The following is a 24,538-nucleotide window of genomic DNA, read 5'->3' on the forward strand; positions in this document are numbered from 1 at the left end:
CACCCGGCCCAAGAAAATGACGGTTGAGCAAACCGCCAGAAGCACCGACCTCCTGGAGTGATCAGAGCCGTCCACGCGAAGTCGGTGGACAGGTGGCGCCACCCCCCAAGCCGGCCGGCATACGGGAGGCTGCCCGACCCCCCTTGTCAGCCTCTGACGATGCCCTTTCACATTGAGTTGAAGCCAAGGAAGAGGTAGCTTAGGCTTGCAGCGGTTAATTGTTTCACCGACCTTGGCAGCTATAAATAGGACCCACTCACCTCACTTGTAACAGACCTTGGGAGCTTGAGTGCCTCACAATTTCAGTTTCATCCTTAGTAGAATAGGGAGAGTGTGAGGTGAGAGCTTTGGCGGAAGCCGGGCTAAAGGGGCGGAGTTGAGTTCTCTCGACCTTACCCCATCTTGTACCCACCTCGGGGGAATCTTATAATCAAGTAAGTTTTCCTCACTTATCTTCAGTTCCTCGCTAGTTTACTTTTTACTTAAGTTACTTGCTTAGTTTCTCTTTTTGATCTGTGGGATCCCTTGTCTACGTGGACAGCAAGTTCTGTCCATTTGAGGTTTCTTCTTGCCTTAGCGCGAGGCGGAAGTCAGTGACTCGATAGTTTAGGCATGGTGCTTAGGCTTGGTAGTTACCTTGGGTTTTGTTCCACCCCACGGTACCGCAATGGTAGGCGGCAAGTGGTGACAGCCTTGTCCGTCCCTAGGAGTTCACCACGTTCGGGTGCTTTCATAGTAGTAGGATTGCCAAAAGTATGTTGGGCCCCTTCTCATCCCTTTCTGAGCCCTTCGCTTAGGCCGCCGAAACAGATCAAGTTAGTAGCTTTTCAAGTTATCTTAGTAATTAGGATTCTATCTGGAGATAAGCCCTCTACCCTTGCACCTCTGCTCCTCAAAGGGTCCGGCTGAATCGCTCCAGACCACTAGTCGACGCTTACCGCTCCTTGGATTCGATATCCCAGGCTTACTCACCTGGTGAAAGCTACAATCGGTATCTGTGTGCTTGCGGAGTAATTCATTAGGCTAAGGAGTGCCAACAAGCTTTCTGGCGTCGTTGTCGGGGAACGGTAGCAACACTAGTACTAGAGCTTTTCAGCTGTACACTTACCCATCCATCCACCCAACTTTCCACATGGAGTTTTCTCCTAGTTGTCTGGCAGTTCCATACCACGAGTATATGGAACCGCCTCCATCCTGCCATCCCATTTTATCTGATGCTTACGAGATCCGTCCCAGTCTCGTAGCCATGGTTCGTGCATCAACCTTCTCTGGTAGAAGAGATGAATGCCCCTACACTCACTTGCTAGAATTCAAGGAGAATTATTCTCTCCTTATCATACCCGGGATGAACCAGAACACCTTGCGGTGGAAGCTATTTCTGTTCTCTCTGACGGAAAGAGCGAAAACTTGGTACTACCGGACTGCAGTGAGAGTTGGAGGAGATTGGATTCAGCTGAAGGACGAGTTTTGTCTGTTCTTTTTCCCTGTCCCCAAAGTGAACCCGCATCGCATTCAGCTGCTCACTTTTGAGCAAGGTGACAATGAGTCACTTGGGGCAGCGTGGGCGTGATTTACGCATCTCGCGACCTCAGGTCCCGCTCACAAGATTGCTGAGGAGATGTTGATGGAACACTTCATCCACGGAATCAACCCGGAAAGTGAGCATTTCTTAAACCTCGCCTCCGAGGGATCGGTCATGTATAAGACAGCGGCTGAAGTTAGGACCATCCTAGAGAAGGTCCTTAACTCTACCCCATACACCGATGTCTTTGACGATCCTCCCGAGCTAGAAGTTCCGCCCACTGAAAGGCAGCCACTCCACATCCTTTCCGTTGTTTCCTCTCCACCTCCACCACACATCGAGGAAATCACCGAATCACCCAAGTCCTCAGATCATGAGCCACTCTTTGAAGAATTGCCTATGTTCATACCTGACCTCTTCTCAGAGGAAGAGTACATTGAACTCGGCCATGTTTCAAACATGCCAAAGGAACATAAGTGCATTTTCTCACGATCTGATGCGTTCATTCCCGAAGCCACCTCGCAGATTGAGGGTCTTTCTGCAATTATGAGCCGGGAATGGACAGAAGAAACGGAATCTTGCGGTAGCATCATCCAGAGCTACTGTAATCCCAGACTTATCTTCTGCACTATTGGGGATGCCTGCCGGCCACAAGAGGCCTTTTACGACCCAAGGGTCGGGGTGAACGTAATGTCTAGAGCTCTGGCAGATCACATCTCACCCGAGTAGCCCTTGACCCTGTCTTGTAAGCACCTGAAATGGATCGACAGCCAGAACATGGAGTGTCAAGGTATTCTCCGAGTTGTTCCCTTCATGATGGAAACCAACAAGGTCTACCTAGACTTCCACATCTTTGATATCTCTGAAGGTGTAGAGTTCCTCTTAGTCAGAAGGCCAATAGAGCCTCTCGTCAACCCCAACAGAGATCGAGCCATGCTCGAGGTTAAGGTTGGCAGAGAAATTATCCCGGTCAACTTAGTGCGTTCCTGCAACACCATTGCGGAAGCTAGGCCGGAGCAAGACTCACTTGAAGAGGCCGTGTGCATTATCCAGGAAGGGCTAATTCAACCCTCCCTCGATGATGTTGCCACTCATTTCACCGAGGAGCTAGAACCGGATTACCAGAGTAAGCTGGACGGGGAGGAGCCACCGCAACCTACTCTCCCAGAGCTAAAGCTGCTACCTCCTAGATTGAAGTACGCCTTTCTTCACAACAACAGAGCCACGCCAGTCATCGTCAGCGACAAGCTGACAGAGAGTGAGACTCGGTGGCTCGTTGCAGTACTGGAGAAGTACCGATCTGTCATCGGGTACTCTCTGCAGGACTTGAAGGGGATTAGCCCTAATCTGTGTACCCATCGCATCCCTATGGAACCGGACCATAAGCCGTCGAGAGAGCACAAGCGACGGCATAACGATGCGATGAGGGAGGTAGTCAAGAAGGAGGTTCTAAAGTTACTGCACGCAGGTATCATATACCCCATGCAAGATAGTGAATGGGTTAGCCTAGTTCAAGTAGTCCCAAAGAAGGGAGGCAAGACAGTGGTCCAAAATGAGAGAAATGAGCTCATACCTCAGAGGACCGTTTCTAGTTGGCGAATGTGCATAGACTACCGGATGCTAAACAAAGATACCCGGAAAGATCACTTCCCACTACCCTTCATTGACGAAATGCTTGAACGGTTGGCCAAGCATTCCTACTTCTGTTACCTCGATGGATATTCTGGTTATCATCAGATCCCTATCCGCCCTGATGACCAGAATAAGACTACCTTCACCTGCCCGTACGGCATGTTCGCCAATTGGTGGATGTCCTTTGGTCTTTGCAACGCACCCGCTTCCTTTCAGCAGTGTATGATGTCGATCTTCTCTGACTTAATCAAGAACATCATGGAAGTTTTCATGGATGATTTCTCAGTCTATGGAAAGAGTTTTGACGAATGCTTTGAGAATTTGAATAAAGTTCTCAAGAGATGTCAAGACACACACTTGGTCCTTAATTGGGAAAAGTGCCATTTCATGGTTAGAGAAGGGATTGTCCTCGGACATAGAGTGTCCGAAAGAGGAATAGAAGTGGATTAGGTGAAGATAGAGGTAATCGAGCAATTGCCGCCCCCGACAAATGTCAAAGGGGTGCGAAGTTTTCTGGGCCGCGCTGGCTTTTACAGGAGATTGAGTAAGGATTTCTCCCGTATAGCCTGACCCTTGACAAGTCTCCTTGCCAAGGATGCCCCTTTTAACTTTGATGACGATTGCCTCCTAGCCTTTTATACCCTCAAGAAGGCACTCGTTACCGCACCCATCATACAACCCCCCGATTGGAGCCTTCCTTTCGAGATCATACCTTTAGGAGAAGATAAGAAGAGGCTGATTCACCTCAGCAGATTCCACCTTTGGAACGACCCCTATCTGTTTAAGGTCTATGCTGATGGTCTACTTCGTCGCTGTGTCCCGCTTTGTGAGACCCGGAGAATTATTGAGCGTTGTCACTCCTCGCCTTATGGAGGACACTACGGAGCATTCTGTACCCATGCAAATGTTTGGCATAGTGGTTTCTTCTGGCCAAACATGTATGGAGATGCCAAAGAATTTGTCCGGTGTTGCCCAAGATGTCAAAAGCATGGGAATATCAATTCCCGAGATGGTATGCCCTCGAAGAGCAACCTTCAAGTGGAAATTTTCGACGTTGGGGAGTTGACTTCATGGGTCCCTTCCCTATGTCAGAGCAGTGCGAGTACATCTTGGTGGCTGTGGACTACGTGTCCAAATGGGTAGAAGCACTTTCTTGTGTTGGCCGACTCAAGGAGCTCCAAAAGAATGTTCCAGGAAATAATATTCCCACGCTTTGGAGTTCCACGAGTCGTGATTAGCGATGGAGGCTCGCACTTCATCAATAAAACCTTCAAGAAGTTCCTCAACGAACTTGGAGTAGACCACCTGGTTGCAACTCCAAACCATCCTCAAACCAGTGGTCAGGCAGAAACGTCTAACAAGCAAATCAAGAACATTCTGCAAAAGACCATAAATGCCATGGGGAAGGGATGGAAGAGCAAATTACTCGAGGCACTTTGGGCATATCGGACAGCTTATAAGAATCCGATAGGGATGACCCCCTACCAACTGGTTTACGACAAGACCTGCCATCTTCAAGTGGAGCTAGAATTCAAGTCCCATTGGGCAATCAAGAGGTGGAATATGGACCTCCAATCAGCTGGAATTAAGAGACAAATCCAATTAGCTGAATTGGATGAGTGGAGGGAGAAAGTGTACCATAGCTCCAAGTTATACAAGGAGCGTACGAAACGTTGGCACGATAAGCGAATCAAGATCAAGCAGTTTAAGGTGGGGGATAAGGTACTCCTCTTTAACTCCCGCATTCGATTGTTTGGTCATGGTAAGCTCAGAAGTAAGTGGGAAGGCCCTTACTTAGTGCCCAACGCCGCCGATCACGGCGCGGTTACCCTCCAAGATGATGACGGGAACACTTTCAAGGTTAATAGCCAAAGACTAAAAGTGTTCCTAGAACAAAAAATGCCGGAACTCGAGGAAGTAGACGTCTTCAAGCTTTCCGATATATGAAAAATCTCGTCTATGGTCCTCGCCAGACCCAAAACCGGCCTTATCATAGGACAGAACCCTTTTCTATTCTATTCTTTTCTTCCCTTTCTACCCCTGGGAAAACTACCCCAAGAATTGAGTCCTACGCTTGATGAGAGAGAATCTGCTAGAAGACCGAGGCCCACACTTTAGAGTGTGGGGCCGCCTGGCCCTGCCTGGGCCGCCCGGCCCTGCCTGGGCCGCCCGGCCCTAACTAAGCGGCCCAGCCTCCCCCGGTCTCGTTCCGGAGAGCCGTTGCACGGCAACGCTCCTAACCAAGTGAATATTCCACATCTGGAGGAGCTGCACCGATTCGAGTTGATTTAAGCCGGGAGACTTCTTCCTCCTTGCCATTCCACTCCTTCCCTGCAGTCCCAAACCTCGGCCACCAATTCTTGAGCCTAGATCACGTCCATGGCATCACAATCCTCACCCAAAACTCCGCAATCCATAGCCACTGATAGCTCCACCCCTTCTGCTCCATCCAAATCGATCCAGAGCCAAAGTTTAGACTACAGCCTTCGGATCATCGAGCCAATCCCTATGGCCGACACCCTCATGTCGCCGCCAGGCTAGCGGGCCAATGCCCAGGCCGGCCGGCCTAGGGGAGGCCGCCCGGCCACCCCCTCGCGCCGGTCATCTCCAGCTCGCGCGTTGTCACCCTCCAGAAGCCCTGCATCAAGGGGCAATGGGAGGATTGGTGCGCGCACTCCTGGACGGCCAACCATCGGGGTTCTTTCCCCGCGGAAGGTCATCGGGAAGCATCTCGTTCCGTCATCTTCCGGCGGCCATGTGATGCAAATCGCTGCCCTCCAGGCGGTGATGCCCAAGTCCCCGGAGTACTCTCCGGCCAGCCCGAGTCCGCCACGCATTCGTGTGGTTGGACGGAAGTTCGGCCGCGGGAAGGAGTTGCGCCCGTCGTTGGATCGAGAGGAGAGGGAGTCGATTGACTCCAACCCAGGATCAGTGCGACGGTTCAGATCGCCACCACCGATCCGGGGTCCTCAGGAGATCTACGCCTACACAGACAGCGACGAGGAGGAGGAGGAGAAGAGTGACATCGCCGCACTCCGTGAGCAGCTTGCTGCTCTTAAACTCCAGCTCAACAATATGGATGAGCGGGTGGCGGAGTCTGAGATCGACCGGATCGATCTGGATGAACGAGGAGCTCTACGGAGCCCCCGATCCAAGGGACTAGATCTAGATAGGGAGGATAGAATAAATAGATTAGGTGTAGGTGCTGTTTTGTTTCTTCCATTTTGTTTCCCTTCTCCAGCACCTTAGTTTGTGTTTAGAAAATTTTGAATAAAATAAAATTTCCCCCATGTCATATTTGTGGTTGGGACAAACTTGTGTGCCAACCACACCTCTGTTCTCACATTCTACGAAGTACCCATGAATCTATAGCATACACAATGAATGGAGAGCACCAGAAAAAGTTGAGGGCATTTCGCTTCAGAAAAGACCGGGAGGTCAAAATTGTGCCAACCGGCATATCAAATCTGCGATATGCGACAACACTCAACGGAATTGTGACACACATGGCCCAACAGACACATTGCAACAGGCCGTTTGCAAAACGGTGGAGGATTAGGCCGCCTAGCCCCACTGTCAGCGAAACGTCGAGAACTTTCTAGTGCTGCAGGTTTGCAACTCCTATAGCTTACTTCTCTAAAAGATCAGTTCAAATTGTGCCTGGTTTAATACAAACTAAAATTTGAACAAGAACTTAGAGAAAGATGAAATCATTTCATGACAATCAACACATCCCTCAGTTTTATTTCTAATACAAGTATTTACATGCCTTTGGAACTTAACTATGTTAGGATCATCTGATCTTTTGCTTATTGACTCCTATGATACTTTTAACCAAGGTCATGCTTGTTCTAATTCAAGGAGTTGGAGGAATTTATTTTGAAAAAAAATCATGGCAACTCTCCTTTGCTCAACCGCCACCAATACCACATACATACATGAGAGTAGTTTCTATGATTCCACATAGCTATCTTGTACATTTTGAGCTCGTTCAAACTTATTGCCTCTCGAGTGTGTTATGCATATTTCTTACTCTGACCATACACGTACACGACATCAATCACTGTTCGTCATGATCAATCATATGAAGGCTCATCATCCCCCTGAAACAAAAAGAAAAACAAGTGAAGTGAGTGATCATACTCATGAATCCTTGTTCAAAAAAAAAGAGAAGAAGAGAAGAGGGGAAGATGATAAGAGCAAAAGTATAGATGACGGACAAGTATCACTGTGTACACATGCACATGGTCAAAGTATTAGAATGACATGGCTACTTAGAGACATTTTGTTTGAACTTGCAAGATAAATGGAAAAAGATAAGCATATACCTTTGTCATCATACGAAAAAGAGAGGATTAGCCTTGAGAGAATCATACACCATGAGCATCTAGAGTTTGCCTTATTTCGAAAATCTGAAAACCCTCCAAACTCCAAGAAGAAAGACTTGCATTGATTTTTGTGACGAGTTCTGAGGGTCAATAGACAGAAGTGAAGATGTTAGCCACCTGGAATCCAAGGTATGCAAAGAAAGCTAAGAAATAACTCTTATGCATAGTTTGATTTCATGAAACCAGTCTTCGCTCTTTTCTCGAACTTATTCCTCGGGGTGAGCAAAGTCTGGCTGTGGGGGTGTGTTGGCGGTCGATAACGATGGTTTTTGCTGCCAACACTCCGCCTGATTTCATGAAATATAGGCCCTAACCTTTCCATAACCATTATTACTAATGAGTTCCACAAGTTTGGTGTTTATTTGACTTCAGGAACAACATATCCAAATTTGACCCAAAACGGACACTGTTTGGACCGAAAGGCCCGAATCCGGCCGACCGGCATACTTTCGGTGGAACCTTGGCATGAGACGTTACCAAAGTCACGTAGAGGGAGAATCCAAACCATTTCAATGGGCTAAATCCAGAAATACACAACTTGGACCCGGAAGGCTTGGACCCATATCCAAAAGAGAAGCCAACCTGGGCCATGGTCAAGTATTCAACATACACCCTATCCAAGATTGAACCATGATTAGAGAGGAGCGTGACAGTGCAATGGAGGACCGAGAGGCCGCCAGAGGCAGGCCACCTGGCCCCAAGGAGGCCGCCCGGCCCAAGAAAATGACGGTTGAGCAAACCGCCAGAAGCACCGACCTCCTAGAGTGATCAGAGCCGTCCACGCGAAGTCGGTGGACAGGTTGCGCCACCCCCAGACCGGCCGGCCTAGTGGAGGCCACCCGGTCCCCCTTGTCAGCCTCTGACGATGCCCTTTCACGTGGGGTTGAAGCCAAGGAAGAGGTAGCATAGGCTTGCAGCGGTTAATCGTTTCACCGACCTTGGCAGCTATAAATAGGAACCCCTCACCTCACTTGTAACAGACCTTGGGTGCTTGAGTGCCTCACAATTTCAGTTTCATCCTTAGTAGAATAGGGAGAGTGTGAGGTGAGAGCTTTGGCGAAAGCTGGGCTAAAGGGGCGGAGTCGAGTTCTCTCGACCTTACCCCATCTTGTACCCACCTCGGGGGAATCTTATAATCAAGTACGTTTTTCTCACTTATCTTTAGTTCCTCGCTAGTTTACTTTTTACTTAAGTTACTTGCTTAGTTACTCTTTTTTATCTATGGGATCCCTTGTCTGCATGGACAGCAAGTTCTGTCCATTTGGGGTTTCTTCTTGCCTTAGCGCGAGGCGGAAGTCAATGACTCGATAGTTCTGTCCACTTGGTAGTTACCTTGGGTTTTGTTCCACCCCACGGTACCGCATTGGTAAGCAGCAAGTGGTGACAGCCTTCTCCCACCCTAGTAATCCACCAAGTTCGGGTGCTTTCATAGCAGTAGGATTGCCAAAAGTATGTTGGGCCCCTTCTCATCCCTTTCTGAGCCCTTCGCTTAGGCCGCCGAAACAGATCAAGTTAGTAGCTTTTCAAGTTATCTTAGTAATTAGGATTCTATCTGGAGATAAGCCCTCTACCCTCGTACTTCTGCTCCTCAACGGGTCCGGCCGAATCGCTCCAGACCACTAGGCGACGCTTACCGTTCCTTGGATTCGATATCCCAGGCTTACTCACCTGGTGAAAGCTATAATCGGTCTCTGTGCGCTTGCGGAGTAATTCATTAGGCAAAGGATTGCCAACAGCGCCGCTGCTGCCATGCGTGGCCATTGCGCTCGATGCCAGACCATCGGTCCACGCTTCCAGCTTCACGCCGGCCACCACCACGGCGTGCCGCTCGAGATGCAGCTGCAATCTGCGTCGTGCCGCAACTTCGCATACAGCCCCACATGGCGCACTCAACGGCGCCACCACCCACCGCGCGGCACCTGCCTCACCATGCCGCTGTGCCCCGCCGCGCCATCGCTTCGGGCGGCGTCCAATTCCCGCGGCGCCCGCGGACGCACCACTCCCCGAGCAGCGGCATCACTGGCTCCCCCACTCTGCGCTCCTTACGCGATGGGACCTGTAGCTGTATATCTGGTGCTGTGACCACCAGAACCAGCTAATGAGGCACCGGATCCAATCGCCGGTGCCGCCACAGCCTGCCTCGCCGGCGGCTCCTTCCGCCCCTTTTTAGTGGCTGCCCTGCCATCACCGTCTTTGCAGGTCGCGCGGGCTTCCGGCGGCCGGCTCCGGCAGCGGCGCGATGCTAGGGAGGGGGAGTGAGGTGCTGGCGGCGGTGGGTTGGGGGTCTGCCCGTGATGCCCACACGGGGATGACACGGGGGTCTTTTTGGTGCAATTGCACTATAGCTTTTTTAGAATTTGCATTGTTTGGTTAGCTTATTGTTGGAGCGTATATGTACTGCGGTCAATTTTGTTTGATGTTTTCGACAGCTTGATATGTATAGCTAACAACTCTCAGTAAAAAATTAGCCACTCTCTATATTTGAATCAACTCTCTAAACAATCAACATCCCCAGAAAATTCGGCTATGAAGGTCATATCCTTAATATTGGCATCAGCCTGAATAGTGAAACTGAAACTAGCTATTCATAAGTATTATTTCTTTTTTTCTCAAATATGCATGAGAGCTACATATCTTTATAATAAGTATTTTTTTATATGTAGTCAAATATACATATAATGTTGTGTACTCCATATATTTAATTGTTTTTCTCACACAATTTTGTGCGGATGCCACTGAAATTTGTATGTGTGTGACACTGGAACATCGAGGGCAGTGGCGCACACACAAATTCTAGTGGAATGAACACAAATAGCAAATTTAGGGGCCAATACCACGAACTCTGAATTGTATGTGGACACGTTTCTAAAATTTAGATAACTGAGTGTGGTAATATCTATATTTTAGTATACATCACGTCACTTGAGAAAAAAGGAACATAATAGGTACAAGTACATTATCATCTAATAATAAGAGAAAACAAAAGCACTCAAGTGAACAGAGAAATTTTCTGTCCATTCAAAATTAACATATAGTTATCATAATATTCTTATACAGAGGAGATACACAGATAACTACTTACTTCCCACATAAGGGACCGGAAGTAAAAATCCACAAAAATGAATAAGAAGAAATGCATCTTGAGAACAGACACAATGACAGTTCCTATTGACTCTTCTACCAGTCGGCCAGCACCTATCAATTTTGGTCATTACGATCTCTATGCAAAGTGGATTAAATCTGTCCTTTTGTAGCACTGACAGTATAGTAAATTATAGGATTTTAGTGGCAAAACGGGAAAATTGCCACTGAGCCCTGTTTTACCCAACCTCTCATTAGTGTTGGATGGGTCATAACTTTTGTGGTTAGCTAGAGGAAATGATGAGTGGGATATGCATTCTCTTTTCCATTGTAGTCACAATATAGCTTTTCACCACAAGCTATATCACAGCAGGCCACCAACAATACATGGCTCTCCCCATCAATGTCGTACCGCACGAATTTGACATTTTGCTTCTTCTTTCCATCCCTTCATCAATTTTAGAGTTTCAAACTTCAGAAACAATACACTACAAAATCCTTTATTTAAGGTGAGAACACTAGAATACCAACAGAAACTCCACTACTTACGGTGTGTGGTTATTGATGCCGCTCATAAAGCGAGAAATGTTTCCGCGTTTGTTAGGGCAAATGACCAGCCTTTGGGAAGGATCAACTGTCCAAAGCAGTGTCATAAGACAGTCACAATCGTCATTTTCTCTGTTCTCCAAATAATCAACGTCTCCAGCAAATTCAGCTATGAAGGTCATATCCTTAATATTTGCATCAGCCTGCACAGTGAAACTGCAAATAACTATGTATAAGTGTTATTTCTGTGCAGTCAAATCCAGATAAAAATGTGTGTGTACTCCATAGAGTCCCACTGTTTTGCACAACAATTTTGTGTCTATGCCACTGAAAATTTTGTGCGTGCGCGCCCACGCGTGTAACACTAGAATGTCCAGGGAAGTAGCACACACACAAATTCCAGCAGCATGCGCACAAATAGCAACTTTCAGGCACAAAACCATGAACTCTGAATTGTGTATTGACAAGTGTAATTTTCAAAAAGTAAATAAGTAAGTGCCATGAGTTCAAGAAAGTACCCTTCACGGGAATAAAAAACAACAAGAAGTGGAGGGCATTGGCCTCTTTGTTGCATGGTTCTACACAGCTCCATGGTTTCTTTATACTCTTTGTGAAGAACCTTGAAAGTTGAATGCAAAATTAGATCAAAACACTAAATCATTAATACTATTTCGGGTAAAAAGATTTGCTAACCTGGATACCACCTTCCTCAAATCTCGCTTGATTGGAAGATCTAGGAGCCATGTGAGTGATGTATGTCAATTCATTACTGAACTCAGCATCTGAAGATGCCAAAGCAGTGGCCAGAGAAGCCAATTGTTTGAGTCTAGTAGCTCTATCTTCAGTTGGGACAAATGGCAGTATCCTCCTCCTCTTCTTGTGCATAACGAGTGAACGTTTCCTTCTCCTTCTAACATCTGAAAAGGATGAAGTAAATTCCTTGAGTTAGTACCATAGTAAATGCGTCTATTTTTGAACCAGAGTTCAGTTTAATTTTACTAAAATCTTGGTATCAATAAAATATTATGTGACATGGAAGTCTATATTGTTGATCCAGTTTTACGTTTTACAATATATATGTGAGGTATATGGGCATATACACTTAACTCGCAAACTAATAATTACCAGAAGAATCTACAAAGGGAGTTACACACATTCGACGAGTAGTGCAGAATAATCAAACATACAAAACCAAAAGACAGGAAGGACGTACTAACTCAAATTTTCGCTACAGCTAGCTCTTATAAATGTCATTGAATAAATAACTTGCAGTTATCGAACCCATCATAAATAGAAGATGATATGTTATTACTATGGGCTCCTTATGGAAAGGCCCGGGGTTGTGATGAATGCAATCAAGATAATAAAAGGGAAATCAGCCAATCCATAAATGGTGCATAGAGTGAACATCCTGATTTTTTTTTTCAACCAAAGGTGCCGTTACTACTTTAAAAGTATGCATAATTAACACAGATTAAATGTTTTCTGGTAATGCTTTCCTGCTTTTTTCTTATGATGTTATTGGCTGCAACACATTTTAACATAACGATATTCTTTGTTGCAGAGGGAGTATTTGCAGGCAATCCTATCCTTGATCATCAGGAAGACAGCCATGCAAACAATACAAGTACGTGCAAAATCAAACATACAATTTACAAATAAGCAAGTGTATTAACAGGAAATTTCACTACTCCTAGCTCTTATAATATAGCTATAGGCAGATCAAACCTTTATATACCAAACACATTTAAGACAACAATATTACAGTAACTGAAATGCTGATTAATAAAAAGGATCGGAAGCGCACAGCTAACGGAGCATGTATTAATACACTCAGCAATCAGCAATATAGACTAGAACAACTATGGATTTCTTATAAGCCTGAAATTAAACTATTTTTATGATTAAATGAATGGCGCCAAGACAACCAACTAGTATGCATGAAGCATATATCTAAAGAGCAAATAAGTTAATGGGTACAAGCATAAATGATATACAAAGTGAACAACATGATTTGTTTGAATGCATGTCACAGTTTCTGGTTAAAATCATGCATGCTATAATGTTTTTGTCAGGTATTTCTTCCCAGCCTATCATATAACTAGTACTTCATATTTTAATGTAGCCATATATTGCTTTTTGCCTAGACATTCCAATTTGAAGGGGATGTTTGCAGGCGATGCGCAGCATCTGAATTTTATCGGCCATGCAGTCAATATAAGTGCAGGTTACAATACAATACTGACAGGAATTTGCACTACACATAGTACTAACTCATAAGGTGCATCCAACCCTGTACCAAGCTTATTTTAGAGAGAATTTATTCAACTGTTCGCAAATAAAAAGAAAGCAAAGCTTACTGGAGCCATTACTATTTAAACAACCAGCAATCCACTACAAGAAAAATGGTCATTTGTCCCTGCACGTTAGTACCGGTCATAATTTGGTCCTGTATTAAAGTTGGCACGAAGACATTTTAGTACCGGGTCAAAATTTAAGAGCCCCCAGAGCCATTTTAGTACCGGGTTATAACACCACCCGGTAAAAAAAGTCACCTTTTAGTACCGGTCAGTGTTTTGCATCGGTCCGGTACTAAAATGGTGTGGCCATTTAGTACCGGCCAATGATACGGATCGGCACTAAAGGGTGACATTTAGTGCCGGTCGGCGATTTTGGCCCGATACTAAATAGGCCTCCATGGGTACTTCAAAAGGAATGCATCTCGCACATAGTCACATGTGATGCATAGGTGGAATGGTAAAGGAAGCTCTGCGTGAAGGCTGAGATTGTGGGTTCAAATCCTCAAAATTGCATGCATTTTTTCTTCTCTGTTGTCTGTCTTTAGTACTGGTTGCTGCGACCGGTACTTAACAGCCCACCATTTAGCCAGTACCGGTTGAAGCAACCGGTACAAAGCCAACCCTATGACCGGTACTAATGAGCCATTCTCTAGCTGTGAATCAGAAATAGAAGCTAGGGGTGAATAACACAGGGCCCGACGAGCCTCTGGTCACCCACCCGTGCTTCGGCAGCATGGTCGCTATTCCCTACGGGCAAGATATCCAAATTGTCCGTCCGTCCTTGCTGCAACCTTGTTCTTCTATAAATGAGAGAAGAGCTGCTTTGTGGTTTGTCCAGAGCTCCATTCACTACTACAAAAATGATTCATAGGAGCGGCCCATTTTTCTAGTGGCAGTTCAAAAAGTAGTAATTCACTCCTACAAGAGGAGCGATGTTACTTTAGCATCTGATCCATCTTTGAAAATGCATTTTAAAGGGAGGCTAATAGCATCACCCGCACCTGAAAATAACATTTCTGTAGTTCAATACTGTAGTCTAGAAGTTTCACATTTTGATTTGTTTCGCTATGTTTAAAGATTTAAATAAATTTTCAGAATAAAATATAAAACATTTTCAGAAGCGGGTGGTGGCGTTTCCCGTCCCTTGAAATGGATTTTTTGGGTGAGTGATGATGTCACCGGCTCTTATAAATCGATTTCAAAGTTAATACAAAAATATAACATAGCTTGTAGAGTGATAAGTGACTATGTAGTGTGGTGGGGAGGAGAGTACACATGAGGTTTTAGTTAAGCGGTTCGTGAAAGAAATTGTAACTCTATGTTAGGGGAGCTTATGGTCGTTGCTGGTTAGCTAGGATATTTCTTTTTTTTCTATTTTAACGTTTTCAAATTTTTTATTTTCTAGAAAGATCCGCTCCTAACAAATCTATTTCTAGAGGGGGTGCCGCGTCCTAGAAACGGATTTCCAAGGACAGGTACGATACCCTCTCCTACAAATAGATATTTGTAGCTGCGAAATGAAAGAGCAGGTAACACACCTTCCCCTACAAATGGTGTTTTACCCGCACTAAAAATTGTTTTTTAGCCCGCACTAAAAATTGTTTTTTAGAAGTTTTATTCCCGGTTCGCCACTGATATGAGCAAAAAACTTTTGCTTCCTTTATGGCACAAGTTCAGAACGTACCCACACATCAGATATCAGTTAATTGCTACAAACATAAATAATTTGTTCGAACTGCTCTTTGTATTATAACTACTTCCAGTTCCAGCCATGTGGTGTAAGTGAATAGGTCACAATTTAACGTAGCCATATCAATGTTTGTTACATAGTATTTCCTACTCGCAGGGGATCGGGTGATATTTGCAGTGCATCGATCAGCTAGCCATGCAGTCAATACAAGTGCCGAATGAAACAAAAGAAGAAAAACACACAAAATAGACGCGGAAGATGACATTTTGCACAAAGAAAATTACAATGCAAAACAATCAACAGCTAGCTTTGAATGCTCAAAAACCCCTGACTGAAATGAATTCAACAGTAGCTAGCTATGCTGTTGTTCCATCAATCATTCATGCAAGCAATGGAAACAAAAGGTCGCACATTTCACATGATCTTCGCCTTGAAGGAATAATTACCTTGGGAGAGCCTACATTTCGCGGGCTCTCCATCCTGGTCATCGTTCTGAATCCGAAAGAATCCATGATCTTCGCCGGCTCCATTGGAAACCCTATGATTCAATGCAGAATGAAGCAGGAAAAAAAGTGAGGTGAGGACATATAGAGCAAGGCAACAATCTAAACGAAATCGAGATCTGGGTAGCTAAGGGATCCCATAACAGAAGAAAGTTGGAAAACAATGACAAGGTGAGATAGCACAGCAAGGCAACAATCTAAAGAAATGAAATGAAAAAACAGGAACGGAAGAAGGGAATGTGGAAAGGGATCGGGGAGGTTGCGAGAAGCTCACTTTTTAAGCGCTTGAGGGGCGGGGCGCAGTCCGGGCAGAACCATGGGCCGACGGGGACCTTGGTGGCGATCGGGCGGAGGCAGAAGGTGTGGCGGCCGCGGTTGCAGCGGTTGCAGAGAAGCAGCTGGTCGTCGCGGTCGCCGGAGCCGCAGGTGTCGCAGACGGCGGCGTCGTAGATGGTCTCGCGCACGCGGGCAACGGGGGGCGGCGGCGCTGGCGCGTCGACGGGGCGCGAGCGGCGCATGATGTCGGCCATGGTGGAGTAGCGGCGCGGCGTCGGGGCCAGCTTTTTTACGGGACCCGAGCAGCGAATGACATCGGCCATGGAGCAATAGCGCCGTGGCATCGGCAGCTCTTGGAGCCGCATCGGTGTAATGCGCTTGCGGTCTACCTCCGGCGGGGTCGAGGACGACGGCGCGTGGCTGCCCATGGCTGAGGGGATGTGGGGGCAAAGGGATGGAGGTCTCGGCCAGGAGCCCAGGACTCAGGAGAGGAAGGAGATGGCGGCCGCCGGAGGTGGAGTTGTGAGTAGGGCCCTACGTCATGTAGGAGGTGAGGTGACCGTTGCTACTTGGCACCGCATGCAGCCGCTGCGCACACAGGTTTTCTTTTTCTTGCCTATTTTGTTTTCGTATCTATCTCGTGTTTCTTTCTTAACACATCTTCTTTGTGTTCAACTTTTCAGAAAATGTTGTCTTTTCTATGGCACATCTTACGAATTCGGTTATATATGTTATGTCTTTATTGCATTTTTAGGATTTGTTTGGTTAGCTTATTAGGAGGGGTGTACTCCGGTCAATTTTGTTTGTTGTTTTCGACAGCTGTGTATGTATAGCTAACAACTCTCAGTCCAAAATTAGTCACTCTCTATATTTGAATCAACTCTCGACCCAAATATCTTTCATATGTATGGAATTTTCTTTCTGACCCGAATCAAGAATATCTGTGACCAACTTTTAATTACAGCACTAACTTTTGCTACAAACTAATGAGTAACACAGTTGCACACTACCGGAAACTATCCCTTTGCCGAGTGCACTACCAGGACTGGGGTACCCCCTCTTGCTGTGTCTAGGCAAGGGCCTTTGTAGTTATCCTTGACTACATCCAAACAGCTGGACCCCTGCGGTCCGAAGTCCACTCCGGTGGCCCGCTCCGGCGGAGACCGCTCGCCACGGTCGCTCCAAGTCCACTCCGGTGGCCCGCTCCGGCGGAGACCGCTCGCCACGGTCGCTCCAAGTCCACTCCGGTGGCCCGCTCCGGCGGAGACCGCTCGCCACGATCGCTCCAAGTCCACTCCGGTGGCCCGCTCCGGCGGAGACCGCTCGCCACGGTCGCTCCAAGTCCACTCCGGTGGCCCGCTCCGGCGGAGACCGCTCGCCACGGTCGCTCCAAGTGCCGGGTCCGGGAAGTGGTGCTTGCTCCCTGAGCGACCCGAGGTCTGTGTAGCCGCTTAGTTTGGTTCCGTACCCTAAGCCTACACCCTCGTCGCCCTGAGGAGAGCGCTCTAGTACCTGAGCCTGGCAACAGGTGTACCGGCCTCAGGGGTCCGGGGCACCCGCTCTCTGCATGAGCACACCAACGCAACCGAGCTTGCGTAGAAACACATCACGATAGTGGCCCACCCACGGGTTCGTACCTCTCCCGAGGTGGGCCCGGGGGCCACTATCGGTACCCCAGGACTGGGGTACCCCCTCTTGCTATGTCTAGGCAAGGGCCTTTGTAGTTATCCTTGACTACATCCAAACAGCTGGACCCCTGCGGTCCGAAGTCCTGTTCTCCCGACAACAATCCGGAACCGTTCCACGACTGGGGAAGGTCCGGAGACGCCACGTGTCCCGGGAGAGGCAGGCACTCAAACGCAAACAGCTGGGGCTCCGGACCTCCTGAAGAGTCCGGACCCCCGCGGAGTCCCCGGACCCCTCATGGGGTCCTGGACCACCTGTATAGTGACCGGACCCCTCTCTGAGGGAAGAAGTCGACACCCTGCCTCGGGGCGGTCCGGAGCCGACACGTGTCTACAGGGACAAGGCCGCTTGGTCTCCATACCAAACCTCACCCACCGCTGCATTCATTGTGGTAGGTGGACGTCCGCATTGATGCAGCAGAAGCCGAGGCGATTCCTTGACCAGGGGGCTATTGATCACGTATTACCAAGACGCGTAGTGGAGCCGCTGGCGCCGCCCACTCTGCGCCTGCCAGTCTGCCATGACAGAAGGATGTGACTGCTCGGCTTCTGCCATTATGACGCCTACATAATAGCCTCAGCAGGCCACGCCGTAAGCTATGTTACTCCAACGGGCACCTAGCTGACGGGACAAGAGAAGACCCCCCTGAGTCAGAAGGGCAACAGTGTGCGGAAGCATATCGGAGGAAAGATTCGGAACTACTGTAGCCGTTTGAGTGCTCTGCGCTGTATGCAGCACAGTCACGTTGGGCCCACCTGTCGGGGCCCCAACGTCCAATGTATCCGCTCCCCCCCTTGGTCTATAAAAGGAGGGGGCGCCGTTAGGAAACGGGGGGGCTGGGTGAGTGCCAAGGCCAGCAGAGGATAGGTTCATACACACCACCAAGAACAAAACATCTCCCAGTGGACGTAGGGTATTACGCTCCGGCGGCCCGAACCACTCTAAATCGTGTGTTCTTGAGTCCTTGTCTCAGCATAGATTCAGCCCCATCGCCTAGTACTTCCCCGAGTACTCCCTCACAAGGGAATAGGCGGGTGCGCTCCGCCACCCGGCTGTGGGTACCCCTAGAAACTCCACGACATTTTGGCGCCGTCCGTGGGGACGACAGGCGTTGGCTGGATCTTCAGGCTTCCGGGGCCGTGTTCATCCTCTGCAACGACGAACAAGAAGATGAAGGAAGGTAGGGCGTCACCCACGCCGCATGCTGTGGCTCTAAGGCGCCAGCGCCCTCGGTGCGGCGGTGCACGGCAGCTGCGCCTGCTGTGCGTCGCCACTGCGACGCCTCAGAGCCGGCACGGTGGTGCGCAGGGGCGACGCCTGTCACATGCCGCCCCGCGCCATCCCGGTGTCGGTTCAAGGTTTTCTCTCAAGTAACGGCCATCCTTCCCCTCCGGTGGCATGACGTCGGCTCAAGGCTTCCTCTCAACATGGAGCCCGGAGCCGACGGCTATCCCGGAGGAAGTTGGCCGTGTCGTCCGGCCGTCGCCAGCACCGGAGATCCACCTCAGCGTAGCTCGGTGCTGCTGCAGACAAGGCCCCGTCGCCAGGCGCGGGGACCCCTGGCGCTAGCACCAAGGACAAGCCGGCGAACGACCGCACCTCTCCGCGCTCCACGTCCGGTCCATCTGCTGCGCAAGGGCGTCTGGTTTCCATCGGCAGACGGCGACGACGGCTGGGGGCCTCTTCCATTCAAAGCCAAAGAATTTGTCTCATGCTATGTAATCATGTGACAGCTCTTAGGCAAGAAGAGATCCCCCGAGCTCCCAAGGTGATGCTGGATGATGCGGTTCAGGCACATCCAGGGCGCCTTCGCCTCCGACGACTATGAAGAATTCGGGAGTGGTCGCACCACTTCCAACCGGAGAAGGACACGCTGTATAGCATGCAGCCGTAGGTTACTCCTAAGAAAAGACTAAGAGAGAGTTCCTCCTTTGTAAAAACATGGCGCCTACGTGTGTGTCCAGAGCGGTCAAGGTCCGACCTTGTAAACCCGACCTCTGGCCCTATCACACAAACAGGCAAAAAGCGGTCCGGAGCGGTGGAGGTCCGACCTCGTAATCCCGACCTCTGATGTATACCGTGACAACCACAATAATAAAGGAGATTTTCTTCCTCAGTTTTACCTAGGCTCCATCCTGATTACATTTATTCGCCTTGGTTTAACTATTCTTTCCTCTTAAACGGAGTTACCCTTGTTGCTAACAATCCAAGTTAAGTTGCTGGCTTGTGGTCAGGTGAAGACACCCCTTCTAGCTGGAAGGCAGTCCGGACCCCTAAGGACCTGCTCTGGAGAAGTGGTATTTGTATCCTGGGGCAGAGAAGATCCGCGTAGCTTAGCCTGGTAATGTACCCTAAGTTTACGTACTTCACTACCCTGTTACAAGTACTCTAGTATCCAGGACTGCTGTCTTTAGAGGTCCCGGGGTTTCTTCTAGTATAAGGTTTGGTTTCTTTGCACCTTACTCAGAGGTCCGGTAACATACTTCATCGGATTGTCAGCAACGGTCGCTCCAAGTCCACTCCGGTGGCCCGCTCCGGCGGAGACCGCTCGCCACGGTCGCTCCAAGTCCACTCCGGTGGCCCGCTCCGGCGGAGACCGCTCGCCACGGTCGCTCCAAGTCCACTCCGGTGGCCCGCTCCGGCGGAGACCGCTCGCCACGATCGCTCCAAGTCCACTCCGGTGGCCCGCTCCGGCGGAGACCGCTCGCCACGGTCGCTCCAAGTCCACTCCGGTGGCCCGCTCCGGCGGAGACCGCTCGCCACGGTCGCTCCAAGTGCCGGGTCCGGGAAGTGGTGCTTGCTCCCTGAGCGACCCGAGGTCTGTGTAGCCGCTTAGTTTGGTTCCGTACCCTAAGCCTACACCCTCGTCGCCCTGAGGAGAGCGCTCTAGTACCTGAGCCTGGCAACAGGTGTACCGGCCTCAGGGGTCCGGGGCACCCGCTCTCTGCATGAGCACACCAACGCAACCGAGCTTGCGTAGAAACACATCACGATAGTGGCCCACCCGCGGGTTCGTACCTCTCCCGAGGTGGGCCCGGGGGCCACTATCGGTACCCCAGGACTGGGGTACCCCCTCTTGCTATGTCTAGGCAAGGGCCTTTGAAGTTATCCTTGACTACATCCAAACAGCTGGACCCCTGCGGTCCGAAGTCCTGTTCTCCCGACAACAATCCGGAACCGTTCCACGACTGGGGAAGGTCCGGAGACGCCACGTGTCCCGGGAGAGGCAGGCACTCAAACGCAAGCAGCTGGGGCTCCGGACCTCCTGAAGAGTCCGGACCCCCGCGGAGTCCCCGGACCCCTCATGGGGTCCTGGACCACCTGTATAGTGACCGGACCCCTCTCTGAGGGAAGAAGTCGACACCCTGCCTCGGGGCGGTCCGGAGCCGACACGTGTCTACAGGGACAAGGCCGCTTGGTCTCCATACCAAACCTCACCCACCGCTGCATTCATTGTGGTAGGTGGACGTCCGCATTGATGCAGCAGAAGCCGAGGCGATTCCTTGACCAGGGGGCTATTGATCGCGTATTACCAAGACGCGTAGTGGAGCCGCTGGCGCCGCCCACTCCGCGCCTGCCAGTCTGCCATGACAGAAGGATGTGACTGCTCGGCTTCTGCCATTATGACGCCTACATAATAGCCTCAGCAGGCCACGCCGTAAGCTATGTTACTCCAACGGGCACCTAGCTGACGGGACAAGAGAAGACCCCCCCTGAGTCAGAAGGGCAACAGTGTGCGGAAGCATATCGGAGGAAAGATTCGGAACTACTGTAGCCGTTTGAGTGCTCTGCGCTGTATGCAGCACAGTCACGTTGGGCCCACCTGTCGGGGCCCCAACGTCCAATGTATCCGCTCCCCCCCTTGGTCTATAAAAGGAGGGGGCGCCGTTAGGAAACGGGGGGGCTGGGTGAGTGCCAAGGCCAGCAGAGGATAGGTTCATACACACCACCAAGAACAAAACATCTCCCAGTGGACATAGGGTATTACGCTCCGGCGGCCCGAACCACTCTAAATCGTGTGTTCTTGAGTCCTTGTCTCAGCATAGATTCAGCCCCATCGCCTAGTACTTCCCCGAGTACTCCCTCACAAGGGAATAGGCGGGTGCGCTCCGCCACCCGGCTGTGGGTACCCCTAGAAACCCCACGACATTTTTTCCTTTCTGCAGGGGTCTTGACCGGCTTTGACTACCCGTCGGGTTGGTTGCTGCCTCATCACATCGCAACGGCTTACTGACTTTGGGCCCCACGATTAGTGGTTCACCTAGTCACACGCGCGACGTTCGGCATTGTTGCGGCCGGAGTAAACGGATCATTTACCACCGGCGCAGCTCCCGAAAAGCTCGGCCACGCCTGCGATTAATGCGCGCACGTCAGCCCAGCTTTCGCCTTGCTCCACGCGCGCAGGCGACGGTTCGGATCCCGCCTTTTCACAGCTCCGTTGTTTACCCGCTCTCCCTGACAGGTGGGCCTGGGCCCCCACGTCATGGAGCGGGCGGTTAACTCTAGGCGCGGGCGTCGCTTGAGTTTCGGCGACGGTTCCGGGGCGCGCCGGTTGGGTCAGGCTTTATAACGGGGCGCACCGCATTCCGCGGTTGCTTTCCCGCATTCGTCTTCTTCCTCCAGCCTTTGCGCCCTTTTGCCTTCTCTCCCCCCTACACAGGCACCCTTCTCACTCCACCAAGAGATGGCATCCCTTGTTCATCCCCGTCGCTTCCAGACCGAGGGAGAGCTGAACACAGTGCGCTGCCTGCTTGGGTGGAGTGCTCAGGAGACCGGCTGGGGGGTGCGAGCAGGCTCGGTTCCCCTTGGCAACCTCCGCACCGGGGAGTTCGTGCTATTCACCTCGCACGTCTTCGCCGGCGTGGGACTGCCAATTTCTTCATTCTTACTGCTGCTGCTGGAAGACTTCGGCCTCCAGCTTCAGCATTTGACGCCCCACTCCCCCCTACCTGGCGCGCCAAATGTCGTGGTGCTGCAAACTACAGCCGGGTGGCGGAAGGCACCCGCCCTAGCCCAGAGGGTGTATACTCAGGGGGTAGCTAGTCTTAGATCGGTCTCACTCAAGAACTCGAGGAACACAGCAGGATTTAGAGTGGTTCGGGCCGCCGGAGCGTAATACCCTACGTCCACTGTGTGTTGTATTGCCTTCCCACGAGAGTGAGAAGGTTGCGAGAGCTTGAGTCAGTCTGGATTGTCCTGTGCATAGCGAGCGCCTCCCTTTTATATCTCAAGGGGGCGCGTACACAGCCGTTGGATCCCCGACAGGTGGGTCCAACAATGCAGTATAAAATAACGTACTGTTCATACATTATGGCGTCGCAGGCAAAGGAGATCTCTCTCTTGGATTCTCTTACCTGCTCCCGGAGCCCTTCGTCCATCATGTCCTGGCATTGTCTTGTCAGGTCGGGCCTGTCGTAGCTAGTGGCATCGCCCGCCACGTTGCTTAACCGGGCGGTGTAGCTTGCGGCGTAGGCGGCATGATGGAAAAGCGTCGTGCTGTCGTATCCATTTAATGCTGCAAGCGGGCTCTGCGTGGTTGCGGCACAGGCGGCTCCACTGTGCTCCTTGGTAATACGCGGTGCTCAGCGAGGCCTGACAAGGCTGTCTTGCGTACTGCGGCGGCAGAGCACGCCTTGTCCACCACATTAAATGCGGCAGGTGGGCGAGTCTTCCTGCGGAAGACTCGCGCACGATCCCGCGTCTCCGAGACACATGGCGGCTCCGGACCCCTACACGGTGAGGGGAGTCCGGACGGGCGCAGGAGGTCCCGGACCCCTCTGGGGGTCCGAGGCCTCGGCGGTCAGCTCGGAGCTTCCCTTCCTTAGAGACACGTGGCGTCACCGGACCCATCCTCAGGCGGGGAACGGTGCGGGGCCGTTGGCCTGGTGAGGGAAAAGCCTGGCCTGTGGGGCCTGGCTACTCCGTCTTTCCCGCGCAGCTACGGATAACTACGCGGGTCCTGCCTTGCTGCAGTAAGAGTGGGTATCCCTGTTACAGGGTACCGACAGGAACTGGATGGAAAGGGCCTTAGAAATCGGTTTTCCAACCGGTTCCCTGAAACCGAGACCCTTAGGACCCATCTAGGACACTGAGATTATAACATGTGCCTTAGGCAACCATTGGTACCGGTAGGAAAGACCAACCGGTACCTTTGAGGATGCCACGCTGACTCAAGCGAGCAACCTCTTTGGTACCAGTTACCGGTACCAAAGAGTTTTACTCATTTCTCTAGAATTCAATTCTATTTATTTTGTAAATTCTTTCATAACTGCGACGCATACACGAGCTCCATAGTACTATACATCCATTTGTCGTGTTTGAGTTCAAAGAATATTTAAAAATAACTAAAAGTCAAAGACAAACATATAATTAAGTTATTTAGCTATAATATATATTTACAAATATACAAACAACACGACATTACGTTTACAAGTATTTAAAAATTTACAAGTCATGTTTATAGTACAAATACTAGACCTCTCACGACATCGAAGCAGACACTCTATTGATGTGACTGTCGTGGTAGAACTCTCCTTTAGGATTCATGATCTCCCTCATAATGAACCTTGCGAGCTGCTCGCACACTACGTTAATCCGATCGACATCGTAAACTCCATTCCTGATTCCAATCATCTATCATTTTGGAATAAAAGGACCGGTATGTTAATTTCATTCGCGTTAGTATAATTAGAAAAATGTACTTGTGAATGGTTTGTACGTACTCTTAGATTCTAGAAGGTGCGTGAACTCGCATACTTAGTACCCACACCAATCAGTTCCTTATTTTTGTCTCGCACACTTTAGGAGAAATAAATTAGTTATTCAATATTTTTGAATGCCTATACAGAAAATTGAGATTACTTAATTAGAAAAAGGTTCGCGACCCAACATACCGGAAAATTCATTCTAACGTT

The 24,538-nt window shown here is 49.8% G+C and overlaps 1 pseudogene; it reads right to left on the reverse strand.

Moving 5' to 3' along the window:
- Positions 1 to 10,900: 10,900 nt before the first annotated feature.
- On the reverse strand, positions 10,901 to 16,210 carry LOC120684623 (annotated as a pseudogene).
- Between the last annotated feature and the right edge of the window lie 8,328 nt (positions 16,211 to 24,538).

Source organism: Panicum virgatum, chromosome 8N (genome assembly GCF_016808335.1).
Source record: "Panicum virgatum strain AP13 chromosome 8N, P.virgatum_v5, whole genome shotgun sequence".
NCBI lineage: Eukaryota > Viridiplantae > Streptophyta > Magnoliopsida > Poales > Poaceae > Panicum > Panicum virgatum.